Source organism: Canis lupus, chromosome 5 (genome assembly GCF_048164855.1).
Source record: "Canis lupus baileyi chromosome 5, mCanLup2.hap1, whole genome shotgun sequence".
NCBI lineage: Eukaryota > Metazoa > Chordata > Mammalia > Carnivora > Canidae > Canis > Canis lupus.
The window spans coordinates 32,938,716-32,947,964 of NC_132842.1; the positions used below are offsets into that span (position 1 = coordinate 32,938,716).

At 56.9% G+C, this 9,249-nt stretch overlaps 1 long non-coding RNA gene across 1 annotated transcript; it reads left to right on the forward strand.

Annotated features, from left to right (window-relative positions):
• Positions 1-6,340: 6,340 nt before the first annotated feature.
• LOC140632931 (uncharacterized) lies at positions 6,341-8,361 on the forward strand. The gene is made up of 2 exons (XR_012030576.1): positions 6,341-6,465; positions 8,019-8,361. It is a non-coding gene; the product is annotated as an uncharacterized lncRNA (long non-coding RNA).
• Positions 8,362-9,249: the final 888 nt, after the last annotated feature.

A 9,249-nucleotide genomic window follows, 5' to 3' on the forward strand; every position in this document is an offset into this window, starting at 1 on the left:
GTCAGGGCAGACGCCCTCTGCCCTCGGGGACCCCGTCTCCCGCCGACTGTGGTGCTGGTCGGTCTCACCCACATCCGTCACCACAGTTGTGAGCTCAGGGCCCCAGGTCACAATCTGGTCCTCCGGGGTCTTGCACGTGGTGACACTGCCTGAGCCCCAGTGACCTGAATGTCCCCTTGGATGCCAGGAGGGCCTCAACATGGTGAGACAGAGAGCGTGAGCTGGCATCCGGGGGGCTCTGCAGTGGTGAGGGAGAGCAGTGAAGCCACGAGGAGGGGGGACGGTATCTGGGATGGTAGGGGCAGCATTTAGGGTTTGAACGTGGGGACAGCTCGCGGGCTTGCTACCTATTTCCGCGTAACAAGTAACCTCAACTAGTGGCCGAGAGAGACAGAGACAGAGCACAGAGTGACAGTGGCCAAGGAGGAAGCAGTCTTCCCATCACGGGAAGGACACGGCCTCTGTCCAGACCAGCGGTGTGTGTTCCAGGGGCGGGGTCCCCGGGGCCAACTTGCAGGCAGCCCACCACACTCATGCAGGTTCTCAGGGAGGACGACGCCCTCGATGGAGACAGAGCTGGGCCGGTGGTGCATGTGGGGAAGGCTAGACCCTGCTGGGGGGCTCCGGGAGGGGGTCTGTGGGATTGGGGGATGAGGCCCGGGCTTCTCAGGAGATGCTGACCAAGTACTGGTGTGTGAGGCGCCCACGCTCCCGGCCGGTTTCCAGGATCGGTGTAAACACACAGCAACACACCCCAGGGGATGTGAACATCCCGCCGGGAAGGTAGAAGCACAGCCCGTGCTCGAGAGAACGCTTCTGCTGAGTCATGATATTTCCAGACGCCCTAATAGCAAGAGGAGGGGAGACAGGGTGCAAAGGGGGGTGCAACTTACCACGCCTTCTGGTTAGGGGCTCAAGGGGGGCAGTTCGCGGTGGTGAGCCCACGCAATCAGTTAGGACAGATAAACTACTACAGCTTTGAGGAAGATCCGTGTCATGTACTCTGTGAACGCAGGCCCCCTTCTTCCGAATCCAGAAATTCCCTCCCTCCTTCTCTCTCGTCCTTTTTCCTTTAAAAAATAACATTTACGTAAGCGGTCTGCGCGCTTACACGTGCTCTCACGGAGATCCGTGAGTGCCTGGCGCCTGCGGGGAAGGGCTCTGCGGAAGGTGAGCCCATACGGAATTGCAGAGTTTTTCTCTCCTTTGCACGTCAGTATCAGCACCCCTTTATTTCGAATGAGTGAATGCAAGTGGAAACAAACATGACCCACAAAGGGGGCGAGGGTGTAGCAACCTGGCAGAGACCATGGAATCTGATCCCCCGTGACCAGGTCACCACCGGTTTTGGGGCCCCGTGCTCACATAACTACTATGTTAGATTGACGTCTGGGGTGCATTGACCTTTTTTTTTATTTTCCGCCGCCTTCCTTACTTAAAAAAAAATTAAATTCTTTCCTTTCTAGATTCTTTTTTTGGGGGGGCAAGATAGTACAATTTCCCATGTTTCAGAGGGGTGTAAGCAGCTAGTTTTTCTCTCCTGGTGCTGAAAGCACCTGGTCCCTCCTTCCTGTAGCTTTGGGGTAATTCAGGCGGGCCCGGCGCACAGGGCCTGAGCTCCCAATGAGGTGTCGGGGGCCCGGGCAGTTTGCACGGGCTAATGTGAGCTCCCTCCATTTATGCTCGACAGGAAGGCATTTTCGATGGGTTTTCTAGATGCTTTTTAGCAGCATACCAACTTTGAGAAGTTTGTCCTTTATCTGTCACCCATGTAACCTATTTTTTTAAAAAAATTGTGCATTTCTGCTAAAAGAGTTTATGTATGTGGGCAGAGAAAAGACGGCTGGTGTGCAACATACAGAAGCCAACAACACCCTTATTTCGCCCACGGTTCATCCCACAGGTTCCCTTAAAATTGGATGCTGTATTTTTTTATTTTTATTTTTATTTTTTTGGATGCTGTATTACACAGTTTGTATTTCTTTTTTTAAATATTTTATTTATTCATGAGAGACACACAGAGAGGTAGAGACATAGGCAGAGGGAGAAGCAGGCTCCCTGCGGGGAGCCCGACGCGGGACTCGATCCCGAGACCCTGGGGTCACGCCCTGAGTGGAAGGCAGACGCTCAGCCCCTGAGCCCCCCAGGTGCCCTAAAACAGTTTGTGTTTCAAGGTTGCATAATGCATGAGGACAGTTCTCAGGACGGGGAGAGAGGGCAGTGTCCAGGAGAGCTGGGCCCACCTGGGGAGAGATGCTGCGGGGACCATGCAGACCCCTGAAGCACTGGTGACCGCCCCGGCCTGTCCATATCCGCGATTAACCCGGTGTTCGATGCCGTTGAGCGCTTTGTCGGGTGGTGGCGGGCGCCTTTACCCATCTCTAGTTTGTGTCTCCACCGTCTCTGCTTTGGGCCAACAACCCAATTTAAAGGCAGCTGGCAGGTGTTTCCGGCTCATGAGCGGCGTTAAGTTCTGTGCCTCCAAGGGGTGGGAACCCCGGCCCGGTTTGGCCGCGGGGCTGAGCTGTCAGTGGGTGCTCCTCCTACCTCTGCCTCCCCCGCCCCTCCCACCGCTGCCGTCGCTGTGCCAGCCCCACGGGGAGGGCAATCTTGAGGTCACGTGTGCTCCCCCGTCCCCCGCCCCAGCCCTGCTTGGAGGGCTGCGTGCTGTGCCACTGGCCCCTGGTACGTGCTCACCTGCGTCCGCTGTCACACCTCCAGGCGGGGCTTCGGGCGTCGCAGGAACAATGGCAATCCTGCAAAACCATTTCTCTTTGACGGGAAGCTCAGCATGAATGCAGGTGTGCCGAACACGACTGATTGAGCATCACTTCTTTCTGAAAAAATGAATTAAAGAGGTGCCCAGACCTCACTGCTAGTGGGTCCTCTAGCTGGACTTGTGGAATCATGGGATGCAGAAGAAACCTTCCCTTCCTCCTGCCCCCTCCTTCTCTCTCTCTCTTCTTCTTTATCTTCCTGAACCAAATACCGATTGCACACGAGGTGCCCACATAGTTGCCGAGAAAGCGGCTTTCGCGGAGCTGGGAGCTAGGTAGTTTCCCAGGACACCCTTCTCGACCCGCGAGCGTCTGGCAAGCGTCTGAGGGAGGACCTTGTTCTCAGCCGCCCTATTAGCAGACATCCGAGGCCCAGCAGATGGGGAATTCCAGACGGCCCGGAGAGGAAACGTCTTCCCTTGACCCGACGTCTCCAAGTGTGACTTGTAGGGTGGCTGACTCTGACCTAAGGCGGCAGCCCCACTGGCGACGGTAACATGGGCCTGTTCCGCTCCCGGGGGAGCTGTGCACGTCAGCCCGAGGGCTCACAGACGTGCTGGCTTCTGAGCAGACGAGCACTCGACGGCCTGGCAGCTCAGGCTCCGTGTGCCCCTTGGACCTGCTGACCCCTGCTGCCCGCCGCCCTGCCACTGTGTCCCCGCCCCCGGCGCGCACCTGTGTCCCTCCCTGCTGGCCGCACGGGCCCGATGCTGCCCTCTTCAAGCCACCGCCTCCGTCCGTCTAGTTCCCAGAGCCTGGGCGCGTTCCTCCGAGGACTTTATTAGTGACTCCAACGTGCAGATGCGGAGCTGGGCGGCCGCGCCGGTCGCGGGTTCCAGGGCATCGCACTCTCCCACCTGACGCCGGGCTCCAGACTTTAGTCTTACAGGTGTGTCCGTGATGAGTAGTGGCTCCCGGCAGGACGCATCCACAGGCCGGGGGCACAGGTGCAGGATGGCGTGGGGTCCTTTCCGGGCAGGGCCGGGGGCCTGGCGAGCCCTGAGGTGTCCCAGTCGGTGGGGGGCTCTTTTCATTCACTGTCCACTGACCAGCGGTCTACGGATCTGCAGCAATAGAAGTTGACGCAGGACGGTAATGCGCGTGGTGTCTGTCTGTAGCAACGCGTGAGGATTTCCTCCGGTGCAGAGACACGCGACTCCCTTCCCGGGAAAGCACAGGCGTCATATTTATTTGCCTCTAGGACATTTAGCCATTCCGTACCCAGTGGTGAGTTCATTCAGCCTTCTGATTGCACATCTCCGCTCGTCCCCGTTTCTGCTCAACATGTCTTAATATCTTATTGTTTCCTCATTTATTAGTGAGTTAGATGTATTCTTGGGCATGTGTTTATTTTATTTTTGCACGGGGGTCACACTTCTAGTCTTGGAAATGGGATCTTATCGCTCTCCACGCTCAAGGCACCTGCACGGCCGTACGTTCTTGGTTTGTCTATTAATCTCTTGAATTCCCGTATGCCTTCACGGCAAGAAGCACGATCTGCCTCCAGAAGCTTCCTCTCCCCCAGCGTTCGGGGGACATCTCTCATGACCTAGGGGCTCTGCATGCACACGTGTGGGCGCACGCCCTAGCAGGTAGGATTCTCCGACTCAGCAGCTGCTTATGGCGCACGCGGGTGCCGTAGCCGTGTTCGTCTGGCCACTTTTGTTCCTTGCACCTGTTCAATTAGAAACACCTTTAAACACAGGCTGGGGAAATTACTGCAGGAGCAGAATCACCCGGGGGGAGAATTAAAGACCTTCCTCCGACAAGCCTACTTCTAATCAGGGCTGGAAGCCAGGAGAGAAAAGTGGGGCAGGACTCTGGGTGACGGATGCTCCGGGATTCGACCTCGCTTCCCTGCAGAACCGTGTGTGTGACCAGCCACGTAGCACATGTCTGTGCGGCTTCATGAACAACTGAGAAAATCGGATGCGCCCAACTGACCTCCCGGCTCCGCACAGTCTGGCTCCACGGCTCTGACGTGGAGTGGGCACGCGTTTATGCAGGTTGTGGCTTCACCAGCACTCCCGGGCTGTGCTTTCCCACCACCCGTCTGCAGGGCCCCGGGCGGGTACAGGACCCCCAGGTACGAGGCAGGTGTGCCAGTCGCCTCTCGGGCACACAAATCCAGGTTCAAGATGTTGGTTCTCTTGTTTGCTGGTGCTGAGACTCTGAAAACACCTGAAGGGACAGACTGGAAATGCCCACGGCCTTGGGGTGTGAGTAAGACAGACGGCGCCCCTCTGCGCCTCTCAGCAGCCGGGGAGATGCTTCCTCAGCCTTCTCACCTCTGTGTCGTCCCTGCAGCAGCCAGAAGGCAGCACATGGCTTCTTCCAGGCGAATGTGAGCTACATGCTCCGAGCACCCACAGAGGCCCTAAGCACGCAGCGACTGTTTTACGTGATACCTGAGGCTTTGGTCTGGTGTCTCCCCCACGGGGCCTGGGGATCCTCTGCGGGGGTGGGGGTTCTTTAAACTGGGTGTTTGGGCTGCAGATGCTGTGGTTTTGACCCGCGCTGGTGTCTTCACTGCTGTCTGTCCAACAGACAAACCAGCAGGGTCCCGAAAAGGACTTGTTCGTGCTCCCCTTCCTGTTCCTCGTCAAAGGAGAGCAATTTGATGGAGGAGGATGTGAAGACAGAATTCAGTTATTTGTGGTGGTTGCGGTGTCACATTGATAATTTGCTCAATCTTCTTGCAAAGTTGCCTAATTGAGAAGAACTCAGCAGATGCTTCTTTGTCGTGCAGCATTCAGCTGCTTGTCTGTGAGCCCGCCGGAGGCCTCCGGCTTATAGGTCCCCCTCCCACCCTGTGTGCCCCTCGGAGGAGGAGGAGGAGGGGGAAAGGGGAAGAGGAGGAGGGGAAGGAGGAGGAACAGGAGGATGAGGATGAGGCAGAGGAGGAGGATTAGGAGGAGGAGGATGATGAGGAGGAGGAGGCGGAGAAGGAGGAGAAGGAGGCAGCGGAGGAGGAGGATTAGGAGGAGGAGGAGGAGAAAGAGTCTGTGGAGGATGAGGAGGATGAGGAGGATGAGGATGAGGAAGGTGAGGAGGATGAGGAGGATGATGATGAGGCGGAGGATGAGGAGGCGGAGGAGGTGGCGGATGCGGAGGAGGAGGATGAGGAGGAGGCGGAGGAATAGGATTAGGAGGAGGAGGCGAGGAGAAGGATGAAGATGAGAGGATGATGATGAGGCGGAGGAAGGTGAGGAGGATGAGGAGGAGGCGGAGGAGGAGGATTAGGAGGAGGAGGAGGAGGAGAAAGAGTCTGTGGAGGAGGAGGAGGATGAGGAGCAGGAGGATGAGGAGGATGAGGAGGATGAGGATGAGGAGGAGGAGGAAGGTGAGGAGGATGAGGAGGATGATGATGAGGCGGAGGAAGGTGAGGAGGATGAGGAGGAGGAGGCGGAGGAGGATGAGGAGGAGGATGATGATGAGGAGGAGGAGGAGGAGGCTGCGGAGGCTGCGGAGGCGTCGGGGAGGAGCGGAGCCCCCAGGCGGGCTCGGTCCCCGGGCAGTGCCCGCCGCGCCCACGGGGGGGCGCTCGGCACACGCGCAGCAGGGTCGGCGGCCGCGGTGGGCAGGGCTCCCAGGGCTCGGCTCGGGCTTCCTTTGCGGACCGTTTCCTGGCGGCTCCGGCGATGCGCCTTCCTGCCGACCCTCTGCCCCGCGGCTCCCGTGTCCTTTCGTAAGAAAACCGGCCCTTCTGGAGCGGCCGCGGGCCTCGGGCGGGACGGGCCGCAGCACGCAGGGCTCCAGGGTGACCCGGGCTGCCCGCGCTCGGGGTTCGGGGCCGGGGGTGGGGGGAGGGGCGGGGGCGGGGGCGGGGGCGGGGCCGCCCGGCGGGGACCCCAGCAAGCCCCCTACCCCCCCCCCCCCCCCGCCTCCCCTGCGGGCCCAGGCTTCGCGTGGACTTCCAGTCCCTTCTGTGCTGTGCTGCCGCCCGCTGCGACCCCCGCCCCGCACGCCCCGCCAGGGCCTCGGCCCGGAGCCCGCCTCCCACCAGCGCGGTCTGCGGAGCCTCCAGGTGCAGGTGGGGGGTGGGCCGCTGTGAGGTCTGGGCGCACGCACACGCACGCGCACACACATTCACACGCGCGCAGGCATGCACACACGCAGTCACACGCCTGCAGACACACACTCGCACACACATGCACAGACACACGCACACACGTACACACAGAGACATGAACACACACATAAGCACAGAGACATGCACACACGCACACACATGCACACACATGCACAGACACGTACACACAGACACATGAACACACATAAACACACAGACACATGCACACATGCACACACATGCACACAGACACATGCATACATGCATGCACACGCACACACACGCACAGACACATGCACACACGTACACACAGAGACATGAACACACACGTAAGCACAGACACATGCACACACGCACACACATGCACAGACACGCACACACAGACACACAGACACATGCACACACATAAACACACAGACATGCACACACATGCACACTGACACATGCATACATGCTTGCACATGCACAGACACATGTGCACACATACACACAGACAGCACACACACATACACAGACACCACACACATGCACAGACACATGGACACATAGACACATGCACACGCACATACACACAGACACATGCACACACATGCACACACATATTACACACAGACACATGCACATATACACACATACACAGATACATGCACACACGTACACACATACACACACAGATGCACAGACACACAAACACATGCACACATGCACATACACATGCACACACACAGACACATGCATGCACACACTCACATGCACACACATATGCACAGACACATGTGCACACATACACAGACAGCATACGCACATACACAGACACATGCACACACACGTGCACAGACATGGACACACAGACACATGCACATAGACACATGCACACGCACATACACATAGACACATGCACACACACATGCACAGACACATGCACACACATATTATACACAGACACATGCACATATACACAGACATGCACACACATACACACAGATACATGCACACACGTACACACATGCACACACAGATGCACATACACCTGCACACACACGCACACACACGTGTGCACACACACATTTGGGCTTCCTAGGCAATCGGGATGCACAGCTAGTCTTGAGAACCGCTATTCCACGTGCACCCTGACCATCACGCCTACCGCTGACTGCCTTGTTTTATAGGTGTCCTCGTGGTGGTTGCACAGAAACTGCGGAAGTGTTCTGGGTGGTCCCATGCACCCCCCACCCCCGCCTCTGTGTTTGATGTGGGACCCGCTGCTGCAGAGCCAGGGATGCGCTCCTGCTTGTACCCTGTGGGCCGCACTCTTGCCTCTGTTCTTTGCCATGGACCCCTCTCTTCCTGGGGGCGTTCGAGTTCTCAGATTCCTTGGAGAGGCGCATCCGTGTGTCATTTGTCTTTGGAAGACATTCACTGTGATGAATCTGTGGCTTTATTCCAGATGCAGTCCCATCGTTCTACTGGATGATTTTGTTGTCAAACAAGATAAAATCTCCCCTAAAAACATGCTCTTTCTCCTTCTTCAACTCGACTGGGACACTGTTGGTTGGGTTATTTTCTTCCCACAGCACGCAGTAATGTTCTGGATACTGACAGCCCAGGTAAAGCTGGTAAGAATGTCCCACGTGCTTGTCAAAGAATGCCTCGTCGAGTTCCTTCTGGGAAAGAGGCTTTCTATCCAGAATAGAATAAGGGCTAAAATATAATGGGGAAAAAAACAGGTTGTGGAAACACTGGCTATGTGTCTGTGATGGTGCTGGCACAGTGGGGTCACCGCCAGGCTGGCCTCCGGGTGGCCTGTGGTCAGGCACTGTCTACACTGCCGATTGGCCTACTTGTCCCAGCCTCATCTGCTGCTGGGTGCCCAGGCCTGTGTCCCCACAGCTCACCGGCTCCCATGTGCTCGGAGGAGGAGGGCGATGTGGGCAGGGGGCAGGGCCGGCATAGGCAGGAAGATCCAGGACCATGCCTATTGGGACAATTAGGGACACGCAGGCCATTCCTTTGAAATTTGGCCAGGTCCTTGGGGAATATAAGATGACGATGTAAATATTGAAGGAACGAGATTTTGCAGGATGGAGGCCATGGGCATTATGCAAACGCTCCTCTTCCATCCATCTCCAAACCCGCATCGTCCCTCCTTGGGAAAGCAGAAGACACTCAGAATTTCTAGGTGAAAAGTGCTGGGATGTTCGATCACTCTAAATCAGAATTTCAAAAAAAATATCTTAAAACTGTTTGGCCGTTATTATTATTTTTTAATAAGATGAGGTCAGAGGCCTGTGTTATAAATCAGCATAGAAACAACTTCCTTCCGTGGCAACCGGGAGGGTTTTCTCTTCCCGGAGTCCCGACACGTTGCGCTGTGTCCACCCACCACCCGCCAACCTGTCC